Raw genomic sequence first — 25,121 nt, 5'->3', positions numbered from 1 at the left:
TTCAGGTTGGGGAAGCAATGACCCCTTCTGTATAATTTGCCATTCATGATCGTGTATTGAGCTGATCTTAACTGGAGTCTCCTGGCCTCGACCTTATCGTCCGGTGCTAGACCGTCGACCATGTATTTCAAAATTGGGTCCATCCAGGAGGCTGTGTGATCCACCGTAAATATTTCTGACACGGTTTTAGAAGTGCTAGGCCTTTCTAGTATTTCGACCTTAGTGGCCCGTAGGTAGGACTTGGAGAAGTTGCCGCAATCTTAGCAAGGGCGTCTGCCTTGTCGTTCTCTGCTCTCGGTATTTGGGTGAAAATGTAGGAGGTAAATCTCTGAACCAATGCCCGGGCTAGGGCCTGGTAAGAGGACATGTGTGGCTCCTTTGCCTCGAAGTTACCGCTGACCTGATTCACGACTAACTGAGAATCACTGAAGATACTAAGGTGCAGCACACCTAGTTCCCGGGCGATCTGCAGACCTGCTATGAGCGCCTCGTATTCTGCGGCATTGTTGGATGCCTTGAAGGCAAATTTGAGGGCGTACTCGTAGACTTGATCGTCCAGGCTAATTAGCAGGATATCGGCTCCACTTGTCTTCTTGTTAGATGCGCCATCAACATACAATCGCCAAGTGCTTGGTGGAGGTGGGTCCGGGGCTAGTGGTTCAGGTGATCCCAGGGGTGGGTTATGAGAGGGAATTAACTCAGAAATAAAATCTGCCGCGGCCTGGCCTTTAATAGCTGTCCGGGGCTGGTACTTGATATCGAACTCCCCCAGTTCGATGGCCCATTTAATTAACCTGCCCGATGTCTCTGGCTTCTGCAAAACCTGCCTCAATGGGTGATTAGTGAAAACGGTGATCGAGTGTGCCTGGAAGTAATGTCTAAGCTTCCGGGCCGATACCAGGAGGGCCAATGCTATTTTTTCAATGTCCGGGTATCTGGATTCTGCACCCGTGTAACCCTTTCCAGCGTAGTACACCGGGTACTCATAATCGGAGTCCTTCCTAATCAGAGCTGAGCTCACGGCTGTCGAAGATGCCGTAAGATATATGTAGAGCATTTCCCCTGGCAAGTATGCCTTCAGGCCAAGAAAAGCAGCCTCGTGCTCAGCGGTCCAAGCTATTACCTCGACGTGCTGGGTTTTTAGCAGTCTGAAGAAAGGAGTACACTTGTCCGTCAGCCTGGAGATGAATCTTGACAAGGCGGCTACCTTACCTGTAAGAGATTGGACCTCGTTCCGGTAGGTTGGGGATACCATGTCTAATATAGCCTGCACCTTCTCTGGATTGGCCTCAATTCCCCTGTGGCTAATGATGTACCCGAGGAACTTTCCTACCTCAACCCCAAAGATGCACTTCTGTGGGTTAAGCCGTATACCATTGCGTAATATGATGGTGAAGACAATTGACAAGTTGGTTACATGATCCTCTGAGGTTAAACTTTTTACCAGCATATCGTCCACGTATACCTCCATGATAGTACTGATGACTTCTTCAAACATGGAGTTGACAAGTCGCTGATAGGTGGCACCTGCCTTCTTCAATCCAAAAGGCATGACCTGGTAGCAATAGAGACCTTTGTCTGTGGTAAAGGCAGTGTGCTCCTCGTCTGCCGGGTTCATTCGAATCTGGTTGTATCCACTGAACGCAACCATGAAACTGAGTAACCGGTACCCAGCAGTGGAGTCGATTAGTTGGTCAATTCGCGGGAGCGGGAAGCTATCCTTAGGGCATGCTCGGTTGAGATTTGTGTAGTCCACACACATGCGCCATGATCCCGGAGATTTCTTTGGTACCATGACCACGTTGGCTAACCACCGGGGGTATGTCACTTCCCTGACAAAGTTGATGGCCATCAACTTCTTCACCTCAACCTGGATAGCCAGGTACTTATCGTGTGTGAAGGCTCTTCGCTTTTGTCTTACCGGTGCCGAGAAAGGAATAATGCTAAGATTGTGTGTGGCGATCTCGATCGGTATACCGGGCATGTCCTCGTATGACCAGGCGAAAGCAGATGCGTTAGAGCGGAGGAACGAGATCAACTTTTCCCTGATAACCGGAGACAGCCTGGTACCAATTTTGACAGTCCTGTCCGGGAACTGCTCTGATAGTACTACCTCTTCAATGTCTTTCACGGCACCGGACCGCTCTTCGTCAGAGTCGGTATCATCTCTAGGATCCTCATACCTGTCCGTCAGAGGGTTAGTAGCTACGGGCAACATCTCAGACTTTCCCTTTCCGCGAGATACAGTCAAAGAATAGCATTGCCTCGCTGCAGCCTGATCACACCGGATGGTGACGATACCGACCGGGGTTGGCACCTTCATCATCAGCATGTGACCTGCAATGAAGGTTTTCAGACGCCAGAGTGCCGGTCGACCCAGGATAGCATTATAGGATGAGGCGCAGTCAACTACAATGAACTCTGTTTTGATGATTGAACAATTCAGACTCTCCCCTACCGTGATCGATAGGTAATCTGATCCAAGTGGCTGGACGATGTCTCCTGAAAAGCTAATGAGGGGCTCATTATCTTGTGACAGCTTGGCTCAACCTCTGTTCAAAGCTTTGTATGCGTCGCGGAATAATACGTTAACCGAGGCCCCGGTATCCACGAGTACCCGGGACACTATGTAATGGTCCATTTGGAGCGTGATCAGGAAGGGATCATCATGGAGCATCTTCAGATCAGCCTCCTCCTCCTGCAGGAATGTGATAGATGTCCATCCGATACCTCCATCTTGTTGCGGGGCTTTGTGGAAATTGAAAACTTCCGGATGACCGAGACTAGAATTTCGCTTCTTCCTCTGGGGAGGTAACTCTTTCGGGCCCCCACCGTGGAATCGTGAAGATCTGGCCGTACACGTCTATAGCTCCTATCTCCTTAGCAGGCAGAACCCGCTGAAGCTTGCCCCCCTGGATAAGGGACTCGATAGTATTTTTTAAAGCCACGCATAGATTGGTATTGTGTCCGGCATCCTCATGATATGTGCAGAACCTTCCGGTATCCTGCTGGGTAAGTTTACTCTTTGGGAACTTCCTCGGGGTGGTCCAGGTATCTCATCCTTGTTCTCGTTCCAAATAGTCTCGTATGAAGCGTTGAGGATAGTGAACACCTCGTATTGGGGTGGTGGTGGTGTTCGCGGGGCTTGCTGTGTCCTTTGCTCCCGGTGAGGCTGGGTGGTGCCGTAACTGTTGGACCTGGACGAGGATTCTTTGCTTCTCTTGCTCGAGGTATGGGGTGACCGGTCCTGACTATAGACCCACTCCCTCTTTCGTGGCTCATCCCTGACCGCCGGGGTCGGGGTGGAAACCCTTAGCTATGGTCTGGGGGTGTCCCCATACGTTTCGAATTCAGCCTGGGCGTGTCTGATGGCCGTAGCCATCAGCTCGTCGTAGCTAGCCGGAGGGTTATGGTTAATCCTGTAGAGAAATTCTCCGCGCCTTAAGCCCCTCCTAAAAGCCAGCTCAGCCAGTTCCTTATTAAGGTCCCGGCACCTAGCGGTAGCCGCCTGCCATCGATTTACAAAAGACTTCAAAGTTTCATTTTCCCCCTGCTGGACCTTTAGCAAGCCCTTTGGTGTGTGTATCCCATCAATACGTAAGATGAATCGAGCTACAAATTTGTCAGCTAGCTCTTTGAAATTCCCTACAGAACCGGCCGGCAGTTCGTAGAACCAACTCAAAGCTTCCCCTGATAAGGTCTCCTGGAACATATTACAACACACCTCATCCGTATATCCCTTGGCGCTTGTTTGTGATCGGAAAGCCTGTAGGTGCTGGTATGGGTCCCCAACTCCCGTATAGTCAATCTTCACTGGTTTTGATATATTCGCTCGAATGGCGCCCCTAACTTGTTGGGTAAAAGGACCCGGGCGGTCCTCGTAAGTGGTCAGGGCTCTCTAGGTGTCCCTATTCTCTGTGGCCGCTACCCTTGCCTGCAGGGCATGCAAAGAGTTGCTCATTTGCACAAGCAATGCCGTGTTTGCATCGGTTACCGGTGAATCACTTTGAACTGGCTGTGGTAACGGTGGTGGTGGCAGATGCCTCAGGTTTTCTGGGAATAAGTCTGTCGGTATTTGGATAATCCGGTGGCCGCCTTCCGTTACCGGGGCAGCATTTATGCCTGTCGCTACTTGGGATGCTCTGGCCAGGGCCTGGGTAAGTGCCTCATTGTGCTGGTGTCTCCTTTCCGGTGCTCGGGCCAGCGCAGTGTTTTCATCTTCCAGCTCCTGCAGTCTCTGTTGCGAAAGGCGTTTTGTTTCCCTATTGGTACTCTGCTGTTCCCGATCAATCCGGGACTGTTCCCGGAAGGCTGCGATTTCTGCTCGCATAGACTCCAACTCTGATACCGGGGCCTATTGATCTGGGGCCTGCGGTTGCTGGATGATTGGTGGATTGCCCGTACTCTGCGGGTCCAAGAATCCGAGACCATGCGTTTCTCCTCCGACACCTGGCGTTTCTGCTGATGACGTATCCGGAGAGAATATCAGTGCCCGGGCGACACTTCTACCCACTTCTGCCATTCCTTCCGGCTCTGTCATGATTTAGCCCCTATCTGGCGCGCCAATGTTTCTGGTGGCTTTCTCCGAGTACTTCACACAGAATGCTATACTGTCTGGGGTACCGATCCAACTCCTAGATCCTGAATCAAGAACACAGCGTTAGAGGGGTAAACCGTACCGGACGGTTTACACCTCTCCGATGCCTGAGTGAGAAACTAATAAATGTATAAAGTAAATAGTTGATGAAGGAGTTATTACCCGTAAAAGGTAGTTGTACTGATGCTTTAATACTCGAGCATGGGAAAGGAGTTTCCCCTATCTTCGATGTGGGACGCAGGTTGTTCTCCTGATGCCTCATCAACCTTCTGCTGTGTAACCAGATGGGCTGTGCTGGCCCTGCCCCGGGCCCTGGGTGCCCGGGGTGACATCCCATATGAGCCCCGCCATGGTGGGTCGTGAACCCGGCCCATGGCATAGTAGTTGGGAGTACCGATGGGGCCCAGCCGATAGTGTCAAACCTAGTTAAGACTTCCCTAGTATGTATAGATAAGTTAACCAACAACAATATGGTATTACTTCCGTTGTCTCAGTGTCATTTTTCTGTTGTGTGAGAAGTTAACCAACAACAGCGTGTACTTACTTCTGTTGTCTGACCACCATCGAAACAACAACTGAATGCGCTGCATCAAATTTCTGGCATTGGCATGCGCAGAATCGGTGCAACGATTTTAACTGATGTGTTGTGTCTATGGTATACACACAACGGTGTTTCACCGTTATTGGAGTATGCTCATCACACAACACCGAGATAGACGACAGTCATGGTCCAAATCACACAACAGATTTCCACCGTTGTGTGATGCACTTTTTGTAGTAGTGACAATTTTCCTCTATATCTCTCTAAGGTTATTTTTAAGCCAATGAGATCCCCTAGGCTTCAGCCTCAATCATTCGGCCACACTAAGACTATCACAAAAGCCACAAATCCAATTTCCTCTGTGAGCTCCTAAAACTTAGCTTTCCTAGCCCCATCAACATTGAGTTTAAACCAACCATCATCTGGGCACTTCCACTTTAGCTCAATGGTAGAAAAATTAGATCATCATTATTTTTCCCTTGAGCAGCTCACCATTCAAATGTAGCATCCATCATAATTTTTCAGGTGTAAATGACATTTTAAATTCTTCATCAAAATTGAATTTCCACAAAAACCAGCATGTATAGATGAAGACACTATTCCATTGCAGACCATTATTGCAATAATCATTGCAGTGAATATTTGCAGCAAACCAGCCCCACCAATTAAGGCTAAGAGCTCTACTTATCTTGTCCACACAGATGACCTTTTTTCAAACCTTCATAGCTCTAGAACAGTCCCTAAGAAGATGGATTAAAGTTTCAGGGTACTTGTGATAGATAGGGCAAGTAAAGACAACAGTAGAACCTCTCTTGGTTCTTTCCATATTAGTTAAAATTTTGGGGAAATTCATTATAGACCCAATTCCTATAAAATCTAATGGAAAAAACCCACCTATTATTTTTTTTCAATCTACACCCAATTATTGCCAACTGGGATAAACTATTGTCTTCCTTTTTTTCTAAAAATTACACATATTGCCACTATTTAAATCAGGTAAACATTAGTCAGTTAGCACAATTAACATCTTCTTTAAGAGAAAAATTCAATCACCGTCCCCAAACTATGCTGCCAAGGCCAATTTGATACCCGAACTCTCAAAAGTATCAATGTGATACCCAAAGACATATTTTGATATCAACGAGATACTTCCGTCAAAAATTCCTAACGGGGCCGTCTGTTTGCTGACGTGGCAAGCACGTGGGTCCAATGTGATATTTTTATCAGGGGTAAAATTGTCTTTCTCTACTAATTAATTAATTAAAAAAACAAAAAAACAAAAAAAAAAACAAAACAAATCTCTCTCTCTCTCTCTCCCCCTTTCGCAATCTGATCCTCTCTCCTTTCTCTCTCTCCACCATGGCCGCTTCCTCCTACCCAAAAACCCCAAATCTGGTCCTCACACATCATATCTCATACCCATCCGCCTCGAATCCACCAACTACTTTATCTGGTCCTCATCTCATGATCACCATCTTCACCGCCCACGGCCTCTACGGCAACGTCGACGTCACCATCAAAACCCCCGACAAATTCGCCCTCAACGCCGGAGTCGAACCCATCGCGCAGCTCACCTCAGACTTCAAGCTCTGGCGCCGGTACGACGTCGGATTTGCAGACGATTACAAAGGGAGGCGACTTGGTGAATGTGTATGTGGGGAGGATTGATGAGATAAGGACGAAGCTCTCGTCTGGTTTGATTGGGGAGGATTCTAATTTGGCGATAACCGAGAGGGCGACGACGAGCCAATTGACTGTGAGAGTGGTTCTGTGGTGGAGGTGAAGTCTGAGGTAGGTGGTGGAGGCCAAATCGTTAATGGGTCCGACCCAATTGATTGTGGGCTTGGTAGTGTGGTGAACGTGAAGTCTGAAGTTTCAGAAAATTTGAGGAGTTCTATTGAAGAAGAGTTGGGGAAGGTTAGTTTGGTTGGAGGGAATGAAGAAAGTTTGGTTCTTGATAGTGGGAATGAAGTGAGTGAGGATTTGGAGACCAAAATCGAAGGTGTGGAGGGTGTGAAGAGCAAAATGGAGAGTGGGATTGAGAGCGAAAGTTCGGAGTCGGAGAGTGAGAGTGAGAGTGAGAGTTCATCAGCAGCATCATCTTCTTTGAGTAGTAGCTCTAGTGATGAGGAGGAGGAGGATGAGAGAGAGAGTGATGATATGGATGAGGAGAAGGATGGAGAAGGGAATGTGAAGGCGAAGGCGGAGAAGGAGGGCAATGAGGAGGCTTGTGAACTTGAAGAAGGTGAGATAAGTGGTGCAGAGCAGATAGGTAATGGAAGTGGTGATGAGGAGATTGACCGTGAAAGTTTTCAGGTGGGATTCCAATTTTGGGAGTGGAGATGGGAGATTGAAATTTTGGATTAGAAGTTGAATTGTTTGTTCTTGTTTTCTCAATTTGAATTGGATTAGAAGTTGTCAAATTGCTGCATTTGTATGTAATGTGAGATTCTTGATGTTGGGGGCGGTAACTGTGGTCGGGGCTGAGCTCACGTTCGAGACCGAAATCGGAATTCATTTTGGGGTGAGTGGTTGGTGGCTGGTGGCTGGTGGCGGAGCTTGCTTCGGAGGTTGCGGCAGTTTAGTTAGAAGAAGAAGAAGAAGAAGAAATGAAAAGAAAAATAAAAATAAAAATGAATTAACAAAAACAAAAGGGTAAGTTGGTCATTTAACTTCTTTTTTTGTCTCCACGTGCTTGCCACGTCATCAAATAACGGAGCCGTTAGGAATTTTTGACGGAAGTATCACGTTGATATCAAAATATGTCTTTGGGTATCACATTGATACTTTTGAGAGTTCGGGTATCAAATTGGCCTTGGCAGCATAGTTTGGGGACGGTGATTGAACTTTTCTCCTTCTTTAAACACCCTAACTGTAGATTTTTATTGGTCCTATTATTTCAGTAGTTTTCCTTCGATCTACTCATCATTATTGCTAGAATTATGGATATTTTCTTTACATTTTTTTTAATTCAAAATTTCAATAGATTTAAATGAATGTGAAATTTAAACTTTCTATTTTAATGGTAGATTTTATGTTCCAAAACTTAGTTAATCGGTATTAGTTGTTGTTATCTATTGTATTTTGCAAAAATGACACTAAATTTATGTGTTCCATCCATTTACTAGCGATCTGACTTAAAGGTAGAGGCTTAAGTTTTTAACCTAGCTAATATGAACCTAGCTAGTATATTTTTATTTTTTATTGGTTAAATTAGATATGAACCCAATTTCCTAAAGAGGTAATGGGAAAAACCCATTCATATTTTTCTGTCAATCTACATCCAATTCACATAGACAACCTTTCTTGCAGAGTGTTAATGTATAATTATTATTTTTTTCATATTTTCCTATATGCCTGATTTACCTTTGGGCAACCTTCTTCATTTTTTTTTTTGAGAGGTTGGGCAACTTTCCTTATAGAGTCTTGATGTATAATTATAGTATTTTGCCACTACATGATTTATGGCTTAATTCGTGCATTCTTTGATTTCAAATTTTCATTGAGGACAACTTTTGTATATAGCACCATGATTTCAAGCTATTCGTACAGGTACAAGTTCAGTTCCTATATATAGACCATAAGAAAGAAGTTCAAATTTGTTGTTGTGAACTTGTGTATCACCTATGCATTAGTGATCATATTCCATATTCTCTTTCTAATTGTTGGCTTTTGAAAGTATGGTATCTACTAATAAGGTATATTATTCATGAGATTTGGTTTTTCAAATCTTTTCTTTTGTAATCATTGCCCTGAATTTTCTTATGTAAAGTATCTTGTTCTAGGTATATTGTCATACCTAGAAACAAGATAATTTTCTTTTCTTTGAACATTTCCTTTTGTATATTTTCATATTAATTTGATAGTTGTTCATTCTCAATTGTTACCTAATATATAGGAATATGCATATAGAAATAAGTTAGAGATTTTCAACCTAAGAAATATGGTCAACTCGCAATGATAGAATACCTAAGGAAGAGGTCGATGTGAAAAATGATTCAAATGAGTAGGTTGATATGAAAATTCCTAGAAGTGAGGTTAACTAAACGAACGCATGTAATCTTTAGTTGTAATAAAAAATGGGAAATTCATTATAGACCCAACTCCTAGAGTCAAATATTAATCACCAAGTGTTTACATAAACACGAAAGCATCAAAGTAAAATGTAAAGCTGACTAAGAGCATACTACAAACAGCAGTACGATAACAAAATAGGTTCTGAACCTAACAGTGCTGCACTACACACCTCGGTCTCAACCTTGGTTGTCCTGACCTGCAGGAATAACCCCTACACCATGAAATAGTGCACCGGATTGCAAACAACAAACCCGGTAAGCTTTTTAAGCTCGTATGAATAAACTCAAATAAAATACCTACAACACATGCTTAAGAATTTCTCAACTCAAGAATAATTTAAGCAACCCAAAATCAACTCTGCAAATTAGTATGAAACCAAATCGATCCCTCAATGGACAATAAAAGAAAGAAACCACCTGACACGCTCTTTTAACAAAACATGTACTCATGAGTCGCAAGTAACCTACGTGTTACCCCCATGACGTACAATGGCAGACAGACTAGAGCTCTAACTGAATCGTAACCCGTCACCCAGCCAAAGGTTATGGTATCCGATATATTTACATCTGTCACTACTGTGACACTAGATGCGTAGATCGAAAACATTTATGAAGTCCCACATGACTCAAAATGTTACACCAAAACTCAAATACACTTTCAACACAATAAAATCAACAATTACATGATATATTGTAATCCCGCAAAGAGTAAAAGCTCAACACAATGACCTAAATAAAATCACAATTTATTATGCCTATCACAATGTCACGCCCTCAAGATATATATTTCACGTAAATACACACACACACGTAGTCATCCACTCAGAAATGTTATTAATACCAACTATAATCAACAATCGCCAAAACTCGAGAAAAATCATTTTTATAATTAGAATCTCATTTTACTTACATATAAAACTTAGCTGATCAAGCTCATATGATTTAAAACAAATATTTATTTCACGAAAACAATTTCACAATTTAGCGATTAAACCGAACAATAATGACTCGGTTCATAGATGACCACGTGAGATTTACTCACCTCTAAATTCCGCTGCGCCTTCTCTTATAGCCGAGATAATATATAGATCACTTTCCATCAATCACCTAACTAAAATAAGGTCTCAACTTAGCACACGATTTAAAACAAAAGTGATTACGGTTCGAACCGAGCATTTGAACCCAAAACCGAAGACTTCATCAATTAAGACAAAACTTCCTCTGAGACCTCCCAAAGTCTTCGGAACACTTCTAGGATCAATTTCTCAAAATTATAAGACGATCCAACGGTCGGATCCTCAAGAATCGCAAACCGAGAAAACCGAAATTACGTAAACCTAGCATGCTTCGAGTAATTACAACATGACCCCATGATATATCAACAAGCTTGTATCGACGTAGTAGGTGACAACCAAGAAAACAGAACCCAAAAACCTGGCCGGACGCGCCGCGGGCAGTGGCTGAGAGTGGGCTCCATCAGCCGCCGGCAACCTCAAAATTGGGTCACGAAACCTATGCTAAAATGTTCATCTCAACATGTACATTAATTTCATAGCTAGCACAAAGTCTGAATCGAAGCGATTTAGCTGGAATTTTCCTCGAAAAAACTAAGAATCTGTGAAACCCTAGAATCTCAAATCCTCGATTCGACCTCCACACTTCAAATCGTTCCAAGCTACTTGGAGGGAAACATCTAAATTTTATGGGCTTTAAAAGACCTCAAAAATCATCGCCGGAGGTGGTCAAATCGAGAGTTCCAGAGGTGTTGCGACGCAGCATCGCCACTAATCTTCTCCATCTTGCTACGCCTTCGACAGCTCAAATTGTGCCATAAAGCTGCCACAGACTTGAAGAGGGAGCAGAGATGAAGAGATTGGGTAACGGTGGTCGGACATGGAGATACCGCCAGATGAAGGAGAACGGCAATTTCCAGCTCGGGAGAGAGAGAAAATATTGGGTTTCTAGAAACGGAAACTTGGGTTTCTTTTGCAAATTTTCTGAAATTTTGGCCTTTATATAAAAATAGAAACTTTTTTCGATTACCATAACTCTTCATATGAACTCTGATTTTCGTGTTCCGCATGTCTACGAACTCGTATCGACACGCTCTACGATTTTCGTGAAAGAAGTTTTCACATAATCCTAATGTATAAAAAGTCAACCATCGAATCGAAGCATTCCGAGCGAATAGTTGTTCGAAATAGTTTCTAATTCTCAATTAATCATAAGAACAAGAAATTAGTACGAACATTCAGGTTATTACAGTTCCATTTATGACTGTTGAATCCTTCCTCCTTAATTAGAGCAGGGTTAGCTGATTTGACAAAAAAAATTCCCATTTTAAGCTTCATCCCAGATTTTCATATCAAGACCATTATTCAAAAAAACAACAGGAATGCTGAGAATCTGGTTAATAATATCAGCACTGAAGTGATTCTTGAGAAAACTCACATCCCATCCATCTTGGTTCCAAGTACTAACCTTGAATTGCAAATCCATGTTAGTAAGGGAGGAAACATGAAGCAAGGTGGCCACAATGTAGCCATTTATCAAATCAGAAGGAGATTCTTTGACCATCATCGACACGCCAAATTAAACCCTTTCTTAATAACTCCACACCAAAAGTGATGCTTCTCCAAGTACTCGAGCATGTAGATGGATTTTTGTAGGTAAGGTCAAGGAATGATTCTTTTTTCAAATACTTCATCTATAAGACATCCTGCCACTGTCCTTCTCCAGGTTGCATCCATCTCCAGCCAATTTTAGAAAGCATATATGGCTTGATTCATCATTGATGTTTTTTTAATACCAAGGCCACCACACTTTTAGGTCTGCACATTTTTCGATAGGTTGTTATAGTTATCGAGTCAACGCAAACTATAAATTTGTGCTCCTTCCGATATCATTTTAGGGTTTCTATTATTATTATTGATAATTTATCTATGATTCTTGAACATAGTTATTCCTAATATCATTTCGTTCAAGGTGATGTGTAGATCGAACTTAAGGAGGAATTTGTCAGCCAACCGTCATATCTCTAATTCTGTGAGTGGACCTTTACTTTTAAATGAAATCGCATGCAGTATATATTTTTCAGTAGGGTGCGTCTATTGCCACCCTACCATTTCATTTGTTCATCCTACTTGATCATTACACCCTACGTTTTAATTTTAATTATTAAATTTACTTATCTAACCCATTTCTCTTTCCAAAAATATCCTTATATAACATATCCAATTAAAAAAAATTAACTAAAATCTCTTATTTAATTTATATCAATAAAAAAACTAAAATATGCTAAAGGTTCCTAATAAAATCATAAAATCATAATCTAATTTACTTTCATTTTAATTTTTTTTTCAGTATCAATGTTCGTCTATTTCAATTTATATTAAAAGATTAGTAATTTAACAACTATAAGCAAAAAAGAATAGATTGATTTTTTTTTTTTGTGTTTTTAACTTTTTGTGTGTTTTAAATTTTTTACTTTCGGTGTTCACAAAAAGTATTGCAAAGATTTTGATGAAATTAACATTAATAGTTTTGTGAATTGAATAACAAATTCGATGTGGAGGCAACAAAGAGACAAAAATAATAGTAATAAATTCAAATTTGGATGGAGAAGATCAAGATTAATGTCATCCAATGAGAAATTAAGTAGTCTTTGTATTTAATTAATTGGTTATGTATATAATTTTCCTTATAGATTTGAATTTTAGAAAATTAGTGTACTTATTAGTCATTTTACATTTGGGTAGTATAGTCTTTCAATAATTTAAATGTTTGTAGGGTGAACTAAGTAAATGGTAGGGTGGCAATAGCCGCACCCTTTTCAGTATTAAATTATCTATTGATTTTTATGATGATATTTGAATATGAATAATTTATCGAGATTTCATGATTTATGTTTTCGATGATTTACAAGGTTGATTAAGTTGAGATTGAGTTTTACTTTCCGAAAGAAAGTTTTTATTAATTAACGAGTTAATTGAATTTTGATTTATTAAGATTTCCTTTTGGAAAGTTGATGTACTATTGAAAATTTGCTTTTTGAAAAATGGAGATTTAAATATTATGAATTAATGAGTTAAATATAAAATGAGAAATTATGAGTTGGAGTTATGAATTAAATGAGGTAAATGATGAAAGATGATGATGTTAACATATGTATACATTACCTGGTCGGCAATACCCTCCAGGTAATAGTGAGGTCAGCAATACCCTCCACACAATATTCTGGTCAGTAGTACTCTCCAGAATATGTATTCCGATCAGTAGTACCCTCTGATGCGTTATCTGGTTAGCAGTACCCTCTAAATGGTATGAGATGGTTAGTCGGCAATACTCTCTAACCATCGATGGTTAGTCAGCGGTTCCCTCAACTCATTGCTTCTTAGTATTTCGGTCCGGATGACCCTCCGATGAGTCATTTGATCAACAGTATCCTCCAAATGGCATGAGAAAGTTAGTCGCAGTACCCTCTAGCCATCGCTCCCTCGTATTTCGGTTGGCAGTACCCTCCAAATGGTATGAGATGACTAGTTGGCAATACCCTCTAGCCATCGTCTATGTTATGGAATTAAGAGTTCTGAGATTTCTAAAATGATTTTGAGATGTAAGCATGCATGTTTGAGATATCATCATGTTTTGAGTTCATTTACAATATGTTTTTGAGATTTCAGTACCAGAGAGTTTACAACATGTTTTTAAGATTAGTACCAGAGTATGACTAAAAGTATTTTTCCGAAGACTTTATTGCATGCTTAGTTTTTATCAGAAACTAAATTTCGGAAAGCATTAAATTTTACTTTATTTCATTGAAATTATTTATTTTTCATCTACTCACTTGAACAGTTTTCAATGCTTTTCCCTAGGCTTCTAAGGTTTCCATGCCCAGTCTACAGATTAATTGAGGTCGACTGCACGTGGAGTCGAGGCACTCCCATCATTTATGTAAATTATGTGCTTAACCTACTCGTATTCTATTCAATTCATTGTCTAGTTGTTTTAATGACCAATTTTCAATTATGCTAATGATAAATTGATCTGTGTGTGTATAAGTGGAATTGTTGAAAGCATGTAGGCTTATAGAGATAGAGTTGCTGTTGATTTATTTTCAAAGGTTAGGTAGTCCATTTTTAGGGATAGTTCTGTCAATTTTTTTGGTAAACTTACTCCTAAAGTGGGTCCCACAGGGCCACTCAAGTCAAGGTGAAATGTGCGGTCGGTCCTGTCAGTTTGTCCATCACTAATTAACACATGCTGTGTGTTTTATAAATTTAGCCTACCATATATTCCTTACAAACTTTTTATACATGTCTATGTAAAGTACCTAGTACCATTAAAAGAAGAATCAGCAACAATGCCAGTGCCACAATACCTGCATTTAGCGCGATTCTCAAATCGAACTTCCTCCTTCTTCCCATCTTTTTCAATGCAGGGTGGACTGTCATACTTTTCGTTATACTCCCACACCCACGAGGCCACGACCTCGAGGCAGCCTTCTTTATTTGCCTTTCTCTTTTTCTCTTTTACGGCTTACCCCGGGATGTCTGAGTTGGTGCTCTTTCTTTTTCACCTTCTGCTGCATCTTTTGGTTCCTTATTCTCACCTTGTTGGGAGACAACAACAATCTCATGATTCTTATTCCTATTTCTTCTATCAGCTTCTAGATCTTGAGAAGCTGAAATTGCAAGTAATGATAGAGCTGAATCTGATGGCTCGAATTCGATGAGGTTGCCATTGAGAGAGAGGAGTTGGTTACTGAAATTGAAGAAGAAGAAGAAGAGATGAGCTAATTCTTGGTCGAAGAAGAAGAGAGATGAGCTGATTTTTGGTTGGAAAAATGGAGAGGTCGAGAGGTGGAGTCGGAGACCTCTAAAACTGATGTTGAATTAAGGATTTCAATTTTCTAATAGGGATTTAGGGTTTAACTTTTGTTATTCATCAATCAGCACCTATGGCCATATCGATACAAAGTGTATAGACTCAGAAAGCTGACCTTTTAATGGGAAACATGTGTATTACTTCGGGTTTTCCAGTCCATGAAGTCATCCAAAGTCAAGAATCAGGACTGACCCGAAAGACATTCGTACTAAGACCGAACCGGCCCAAAAGCAGTCAATTAATGGATAATATTTCATTGGATTTTTTGCACCAACAGTGTCTAGAGACTTAGGGGACTGACAATATGATACCCGAACTTACAAAGTTATCAAAGTGATACCCAGACTTATTTTTTCATATCTTCGGCGTACCTGCTGTCAACTTCCGTCACGTCTCCGTCAATTTCACCATGTGGTACGCACGTGACTCGTTAAATGAGGCCAAAAAGTCCGATTTGCCCTCAATTCATTAAACTATCCAACAAGGATCAAACCAAATACTACATTCTTATCGTCCCTCTATACAATAACCAAAAAAATTCAAGTTCTTATCATGATTCTCTGCAGGCAAAACACCTTAATCAAACTAAAACACAGGCATAAAACTAAAATCCAGTCGAATCAATTATCTGAGCTTCTTTGGAATCTAGCTGGAGCATATGGATTGAATCAAACTCATGAAAATTCAAAGCAATTTATAGGCCCATATGTATAAATCTGGTTCTTAAAATCAAACAAGAAGCTACAATGGTACTAACAAAAGTCAACCCACAAATCTACAAACTCAAATTTGCAATTAAAGCAAGAGACTTTAGCTTCCCCTATAATTTTCCCACACATTTTTCCAGCAAAACCAAACATAAGAGAAAGCAATCAAAGAACCCTAATCCAAAATAGAGAGAGAGCAATACAATACCTCGCGGCTAGTGAGGTGGTGAGAGGACGAAGAAGACGAAGAGGGCTTGGAAGAAAGGTCTTCATCGCCGGAGTCGGCGACGGGAATGAGAAGCTCTCGATCTCGCAGCACTCTATCTCTACTGCTTGCCATTACAATTGACGACGATGACGACTTCACATCGCCCATCACTCATCACCCACGGACCTAGAAATTTAAAGCGACGCCGTTTGAACACCACCGCCGGGAATTTCCAGAAGAGCGAAGGACTTTTACCTCTCTCTTATTCATCATCCTCTTGATGGGGCATCTAGAATCTGCTGATATGGCAGCCTTTAATGGAATTATAGCAGATCTGTTGATCAAATTTACTTGTTTTTGTTGTTTGAGTTTGTACTGTTGATCAAATTTTCTTTTTTTTGCTGTTGTTTAAGTTCGTATCAATTGATGGGGGAGCTCTAGAGAGAGAAAGATAGCATCAGCTTTTGGAGGCGAGTAGTCTGAGTCAAATGACAGAAGTCGAAACTCTATGTAATTGTATGTCAAGAAAGATGGCATCAGCTGGGTTTAAGAAGATGAACATGAATGGGTTCAAGAATTTCTTTTGTTTTTGCTATTATTATTTTTTTTTTTTTCCTTTTTTTTTATGGAGTGAAAAAGTCTTTTTTGCCCTCATTTTGCGACTCACGTGCGTTACACGTGGTTAAGATTGACGGCAACGTGACGGAAATCGACCGTAGGTACCACGTTGATATGAAAAATTGAGTCTGGGTATTACTTTGATAACTTTGTAAGTTCGGGTATCATATTGTCAGTCCCCTAAGTCTTCAGACACTGTTGGTGCAAAAAACCCTATTTCATTTATACCCGATGGAACCGGCCAGTCCAGATCGGATCGGTGCGGTTTTGTAAGTTTTATTTCATTTGTGCCCAGCCCTCAAATCTGTACAAGGTTGGTTCTCCATTGATTTATGGATAATCTTTCAATTAATTAATATGTATTGATAATTGAACTACATTATTTAGCCACAAGAGATCGGTAGAGTGTTGTATGTCCTTCAGTTTTTGAATACTAGTCTCAATCGTACTATCGTGATTGTTTATGTTCATGCATTCTGCTTTCTTTTTGGTATTTTGTTCTCTTATTTTGAGAAATAGATTATATATTAGAGAATGTTACAATTACTTTCATAGACATTCAGATAAACAAATTGAGCTATTTAAATTATTTAGACATTGTTAAGATGAGAATCTAAGGCGGATGAAACTAAGAGATGTACTAGTCAAATTGAGCTTCTCACTATTTGATGTTGAAGAACATATCAACATTATCTCACAAGTTAGTATTGTCTAATAGTTCTGTTATTTAAGTTGTGATATGATCAATAAAACGCAGCTCTATTATTAGTATCTTATCCAATGAACTATCTGCTGGAATCAAGTTGTACGTACTTGCAATTCATTGAATGGCAATATATAATGCAGATTATGATAAAATTTACAGCGGGATATAATTTGCTTTGTTTCTATTAATTTAGAAATTCTGGTAGGACTTTAAATATACAAATGTGTGGTTGAATGCATTCATAACACAGGCGTGTTTACACTATTGATTTTAGTCTGCTGCAATGTGATTTTGGAACACTAGTGTTTATTCTTATTCACCATAATGTTCTTAAGTTCCTTGTAGTTAGACATCATTGACAGATTAGTCCATATGTGAGTGTGTGTGTGTGTATATATATATATATAGACACACACACACACACACACTGTGACGCCCCGATTTGCACCTCCTCAAATTGGTCACGCTACAGTGCCGCAAACCATTAGGAGCATAAGCTAAAAATAGTTCAGCCTCACTCCTAAAGATACGCAAAGCATTTGAATAAGATTTGACATAAAATTACTTTGAGATGGAAGGTAAAATCGAGCTAGAAGCGTGTATGAATGAGGTGAAATTGAGAAGACTTTTGGTGCAATAACTTGTTACGTCGAATACCAAAATAAATTCCATTTCTAAAACCAAGTTTCGGAGTTCCAAATCATTGGTCCGAGTAATATTAATTGAGAGCAAACAAGTAACAGATTTCAAGAAGATTGGAAAGAGATAAGCTGATCAATTTGAGTAGAATACCAAAGGAACTTAGTATGCAATTTCTGAATCAATAACTTCATAGCAAACACATAACCAGCAGAAAATAATTGAAGAAGATGTTCTTATCAATTGTTACAAACTTACTACAAAACAAGGAATTATGAAATAGGTAGAATCATGAGATAGATAATAGGATTTGGAATCCACAATCCAAAACCTGTTAACGGGAACAACTTTTCGACAATACACAAATTCGAAATTGAGAGAAAGCATGCCACACCCATCGTCAATCCTAGTTGTCCCGTCTTTGTGCACAGTACCTGCAATCACACAACTGTTGTAGGGATGAGCAATCGTCCTCGCTGGCCCAATATGGCTCAACCCTAGCTAGGTTTGAAACAATTGTAATATATAAACATAGGTGCCGGCGAGTAAGTAAAAACTACATATATAGATAAAATCTACATTGAAAACATTTTCTGTAAACTCAAATATTCGGATATCCGATTAACAAACCTGATGACCGATCATAAATCCAACTACACCTTTACCACGATTACTATCATTTAAACCGGCAAGGCGTAGTGAGAGTGTCCACTTACGCCGTATCACCTAGAAGCAGTGCCACACCTCAAAGGATGTCAGACACTCTATCGTCCATACGGCCAGGGGATCGAAGCCCAAGGAAGTCGCTATGCTCCTCTCACTCTCAGGTCACCCTCATTATCTCAAATAAGAATAATCATAGAAAACCAATTTTCAAACTATAAAACAATATAGAAAACCACTAACTAGGGCGAGTCCCCCCTACCTGGAGTCCAAAGCTAAGCGATGTTGGGTGGATAATCAATGCAACGCCATCGTCCACTGATCTCCTTTGAGTTATAGGAGGCCCTAATCCGGAAATAAGCAAGTGTCACTAACTATATAGAAGTGAAAGATGACAAAGCTGGATTATTTTGGAACTGGACAGTCTGATAGTTTATACATAGTAAACATTGACCAATCAAGCTAAAAGTTTCCAGACATAAGGTTCAAGGTGTACTGAATACATCCCAAAAAGAATCAAGTAAAAAGAATGAAAATTGAAAGAGTTATGCTCAAAACATTTCAGCTGGTCAGAAATTGAACGAAACTGAATTGGTTTCCAGATTCCTTAATGAGGCTGAAAATAACAAGTGTTGGATATTAGCTTTAGTAAAAACATCACTGAGGTGACGTGAAGGCTTCACAATACTTGCAAATCATTTAACCAAAGGCAAAAACGTACTGAAAACACAATCGATTTTGATGTGTTCAGAAAGAGAAAATGGAGTCTCTTTCAAATTGAAATTCACAAGAACAGGCTTTGATATGCAAGGAATTCAATCCAAAAAGAATTCTGCCGGAGTTAATTTAAAACTCAGGGAGTTTGATCAAGTAAACGCAATTCTCAAATACAAGTTGAGCAATACGAGAGCATGTTGTATGAATATAGATACAAAACTAGAAACCAACCAATCATATCATTAACCACATTAAGAACAAAGTTAAGAGAAAATAAGACACTCACCACTGAATCAAACGTATGGGTGAGTTCCCTCATGAAATTCGACAGGAAAAGATGGAGACAAGACAAATTTGGCCAAGCCCAGTCATATATCAAGGAATGTCACTTCCGATTTAAACATGCAAGGTAAAATAAGAGGACCTCATTGAGTAGGATACTCAATAAAGTATATTGAGTTCTAAAATTGGTAGGAAGAGAAGGAAATATAAACTGAACAATGATATTACCTCATAATAGAATTATTTCCAAATGAATTTGAGAAATCCTGAAAAGGAAAGAGGATAAAGAAAATCTGAAACTCGAAATCTGCTGATTTCTGAGCTACCTCTACTCAGATCGATGTACAGACTTCATTACAGATCTGATCGCACTGATTTTTGGATATGTTATAGATGAGATGATGATGAACAAATTTGATGAAGAACGTTTTTCGATCAGAGGCTTCAATTTAGGTGCATTAAGGCATGAAAATTGACTGACGTAAACAGGGCTAAGAGAAGCTTCAGGAGGAGAAGAACTTATGACACGTTTGCTTGGAATGAAAAATAATCATAAATTAGAGACAAGTGGAATGGGAGAATAAAGATATCGGTATTGATTCCGGATGATTTTATTCCTAAACCCATCTCCCCCCTTCGTAATCAAATTCCTGAATATTCAGGAATCGATTCCTGATAAGGAGTTGAGACCTACACCCATTCCGATTCCTCCATGTGTTAGTAAACGCATGAATACATTTACCTGGAATCATTCCGATTCATTTATGTATTAGTAAACGTAGGAATACTTTTACCCCGTAATCATTTCCTCTCATTCCAAGTAAGTAAACGTGCCCTTAAAGAATTACTTTTGAGAATTGGGCTTAATAAGGTTAGTATCAATGGAGTTCTCTAGAAAGAGGTTAATGATATGGGATGATAATAATAAACTTAAGAAAATAATATGTTAGGAATATAAATTGTAGAAAATAGATAATTATTTAAAAGTAATATAGAAGTTGAACAAATTTTGTAAATAATAATTTTGCAAGAATTGTCATAAGAGATATGTTGAAGATTAGGAAACAACTAAAAACTTATCCGTCGAAACTCAAAAGAGACACTTGAAATTTCCGGGTCTCACACACACACTCACATATGGACTAATCTACTAAAGTTTGCACTGCAAGTTTAGACACTTTAGTTATTCAAATTTGGTAATCTAGATTTGTCAATAATGTCTATATATATACAGATCCTATCCAGAGCGGAGCTCCGCTTTGAAATTAACGTGTGAAGTTCGAGTTTTTGGTCACTTTTCGGTCGCATATCCACATCTTGACCGTTCAGTTTTTATGTACTAGTGTATAGATCATCTCTGCAAATTTTCAGCCAAATTGATGATCGTTAAGGTATCTAACTCGCTTAAACCAATGGACGGACTGAATCTGTCAACCTAAACCGTACTAGCTTTAAGGCAGTTATCAATGCCTTAACGGCAGTTATCAATGCCTTAACAATCATCATTTTGGCTGAAAATTTGCAGAGACGATCTATACACTAGTACCTAAAAACTGAACGGTCGAGATGTGGATATGCGACCGAAAAGTGACCAAAAACTCAAACTTCACACGTTAATTTTCAAAGCGGAGCTCCGCTCTAGATAAAATCTGTATAAATATATATATATATATATATATATATATATATATATATATATATATATATATATATATATATAAGTTACAATTTCAAATCAATGTCAAGTACTGGGAGATTGTAAGCAAATTAACATTGCTTATGGAACAAGACATTGATTAAAACTTGTGTTATGCATATACACTTTGACATATGTTATTAATCAAGTCTAAACTATAATATAAGCTTATGATATATTTCATTTTAAGACAAGCTTATATGTTATTTGAATTTAAATCAAGTTATAGTTGAAAGAGCAGTTAATGTTTGACAAGCAATTGAGGATTTGCAGCAGTTTCTTTATGGATGAAACTGATTTGTAAGTATGCTATACATACGTCAGATTGGTCCCTTTTGATGCATGTGTGGTTCTTGTTTTAGTCCCATATGCTAAGAGAACATGAGGGTGAAATGAGAAGGCTATCATGGACAATGGGAGTGCATCGAGTAAGATTCTATACTTATGTTCTTGTGCTCTTGTTTTCTGCAGACTCATGATTGATATGGTGTCTTTAATCCCACAATAAAATCATATATTTGATCTGTTGATTATGCAGTGATGTTTTAATTACATGTTTCTGATTTATTATAGGTTTCTGTTCTTGATATTATATTTGAGTTCACATTATATCATCACACAATGGAGATCACATTCTATTGTGTATATAAGTCACCATTAAATGTTAGCGTGAGTCATAGTTCCCTATTAGGAATAGACTACAAGGGAATATATTGTTGTAACTACTTACCTTGTATATGTAGTGTAGTACAGTAGTACACAATAGTTGTAGTACGATTGTAATCTGTTTATATACACCACAGAATGGGTTTAATAAAATATCAGAAAATTCATTCTCTCTATCTTGACTTAGTATCAGAGCAAAGATCCGAGAGGACTTTGTCTCTTTCTATTTTTCGTTTTAGTTTGAGGAATTAATTCAAAAAACCCCATTGTTAGGGTTATTCTGTCCAAGAACGATCAGAGCATCTTCTTCTTGGACGTCATTCAGACCAGCCTCGTCTCTCTAAGACCTCCTGCGTCTTCCTTCGGCGCCGAAGGTCAGCTTGTCCAGTTCATCCTTCTCCGCGCCATCTGCTGACAACCCAGACCGCCATCGCTCCTCCTTCTGACCGGAGTTTTCAGTTCGCAGCCCAGATCGCCGTCGCTTCTCTTCGACCGGATTCTGCAGTTCGCAACCCAGATCGCCGTCTGCTTTCTTCGACTGGATTCTTCAGTTCGCAGCCTAAGTCCTACTAAATCCTGCATTTCATCGCAGCCCACTGATCGACCGGTTTGGACTCAGTCCCGCGTCCCGCGTCGACTCGGTCAACTTAATCAACCAAGTCAACTCGCCTCAACTCAGTCAGCCTAACTCGGTCAGCCCAGTCAACTCCAACAGGTTCCAAAAAAAAAAAAAAAATCTGTTATTATTTTTGGAGCCTTCTCCTCTTATTTCCGCTGCATACTTTGGGATTTGTGTGTTCTTTGCTATTGTATTATTGCAATGGGTGGTGATGACTGTGAAGGTTCAAGTTCTACGGCCAATGAAGTCCAGAAGGTTGAGGTCTCTGTCAAGAGCTCAGAAGGTGGTTCTTTCGGGGGTACCAAACTCACTGGTACCAATTTCCGAACATGGAAGAAGATTATGTCAGTTTATCTCCGTGGAATACACAAAATAGGGCATGTGACTGGAACAATCAAGGCACCTAGTGAAGATGATGTGGAGGCCTATGCTAAGTGGGAAGATGATGATGGGTTTGTAATGTCAATTCTATTTCGAGCCATGACTGAAGATGTGCTACAAATGGTGGAGGAATGTGAAACTGCTAAGGCGATATGGAAGACGTTGGGAGATCTCTATACAAATGAGTCTGATTTTATACAGGTTCATGAATTGATGTGCAAAGCTGCAGGAATGCAACAGAATGGGCAACCAGTGTCAGTGTTTTTTACCAAGCTAAAGAATGTATGGGCTGAAATTGATCAGAAGCGTCCTTGCAAAATCAAGAATCAGGAGGATATTGCATGGTACCAGAAAGAGAAGGAACTTGAGCGGGTTCATGCATTCTTGAGAGGACTTGATGCAAAACATAACAATGCCAAAGGAGAGTTGCTCAGAATGCCAGACCCTCCTAGCTTGTCCACAGCTTTTACATACATTCGTAAGGATGAGTCTCAGCAGGAAAGTCTCAAACAGGCACAAGTTGAAGTATCCAGCCTAGCCATTCAAGTACCAACACCTTTTCTCCAGCAGCAGAATTCAGTCCCCCACTTCATCAGCAAGGACCTCCACCAAGCTTTGCTAATCGCTCTCGTCCTCAGTGTTCTTATTGCCACGATGTTGGGCATGTTCGAGAGACTTGCTGGAAACTGAACCCGCACCTCAAACCTAAAAAGCAAGGTTATCGTCCTAAGGCGAAAGCAGCTGTTGTTCAATTGGTCCAAGAACCAGATTTCTATGGAGTGGCTGGACAGGATCATCATACAGCAGGTGGGGCTACTCCTATAGCCTTTATAGCTGGTCTGGGTAAGATTGGTATGGCTTTAAAGGTTTCTAACTTTGTTGGTTCTGATACATGGATTATTGATTCTGGTGCCTCCGATCATATGACTTATGATAAATCGTATTTTATTGAATTGTCTTCCCCACCAGTGTCATATGTCACCAATGCGAATGGTGAGGTCTTTCCTGTGTTAGGGTCAGGGTCCGTTCGTATTACTCCCACCTTAGAACTTCATAATGTGTTATATGTTCCTGACTTGTCTCATCACTTAATCTCTGTTCCACAGTTGAATACTGAGTCTAAATGCTCTGTAACCTTTTATCCTATGTATGTGATTTTTCAGGATCTTCTTACCAGGGAGATAATCGGTCGGGGGTATCTGAGGGGCAGGTTGTTCCATCTGGATCAGACATACGCAGGGGAGAAACCAGGAGCACAGTCTCCCTCCGCTTTGATTTCGAATTCTGATAAGCTAAGTGAAAGTTGGTTGTGGCATCGTCGTTTAGGGCATCCATCTTTGAGTCTTATGAGAAAAACCATGCCTACTCTGTTTATTGGTGTGGATGAGTCTGTCTTACATTGTGAAACATGTGTTTTGGCAAAGAGTCATCGTGCTACTTATTCTCCTAGTGTTTTTAATAAAAGCGTTATTCCTTTTGAGTTGATTCATTCTGATGTTTGGGGACCTTCTAGAGAGCCCACTGTGTCGGGTATGAGATACTTTGTGTTGTTTATTGATGATTATACGAGATTGTCATGGGTTGCTCTCCTAAAAACCAAAGATGAAGTCTTTCCAGCTTTTCAAACTTTTCGTACTCTCGTTCAAACACAATACCATAGCACCATTAAAGTCCTTCGTTCTGACAATGGGGGGGGGGGGGGGGGGGAATATGTTAATCATGTTTTCCAAGAGTTTTTTACAACCCATGGGATTGTTCACCAAACTACATGTCCACAAACACCAGAACAAAATGGAGTGTCTGAAAGGAAAAACCATCATTTACTTGATATGGTTCGTGCCCTTCTCTTTAGTGCTCATATGCCTAAGTATCTTTGGGGCGATGTTGTACATGCTTCCTCCCATCTTATCAATCGTCTTCCATCTAGTGTCCTTCAGGGAAAAATTCCATTTGAGGTTCTTGCATCTCATGTCTCCTTACCTTCATTTCATAATCTTCCAGCTCGTGTCTTTGGTTGTGTTGCTTTTGTCCATGTGCCTAAAAACCAGAGGTGTAAGTTGGATGCCCGGGCACTTAAGTGTGTGTTTGTTGGCTACGGAGGGTATCAGAATGGGTACAA

At 40.1% G+C, this 25,121-nt stretch overlaps 1 long non-coding RNA gene across 1 annotated transcript; it reads right to left on the bottom strand.

Moving 5' to 3' along the window:
• Positions 1 to 18,139: 18,139 nt before the first annotated feature.
• LOC133737330 (uncharacterized) lies at positions 18,140 to 20,073 on the bottom strand. The gene is made up of 3 exons (XR_009859828.1): positions 19,645 to 20,073; positions 18,904 to 18,986; positions 18,140 to 18,426 (listed from the first exon to the last, which is right to left on the bottom strand). It is a non-coding gene; the product is annotated as an uncharacterized LOC133737330 (long non-coding RNA).
• Positions 20,074 to 25,121: the final 5,048 nt, after the last annotated feature.

This window comes from Rosa rugosa, chromosome 1 (assembly GCF_958449725.1).
Source record: "Rosa rugosa chromosome 1, drRosRugo1.1, whole genome shotgun sequence".
In the NCBI taxonomy this organism is placed as follows: domain Eukaryota; kingdom Viridiplantae; phylum Streptophyta; class Magnoliopsida; order Rosales; family Rosaceae; genus Rosa; species Rosa rugosa.
Note: the sequence above shows the minus strand (reverse complement) of the source record. Positions and strands in the feature narration are given on the sequence as shown.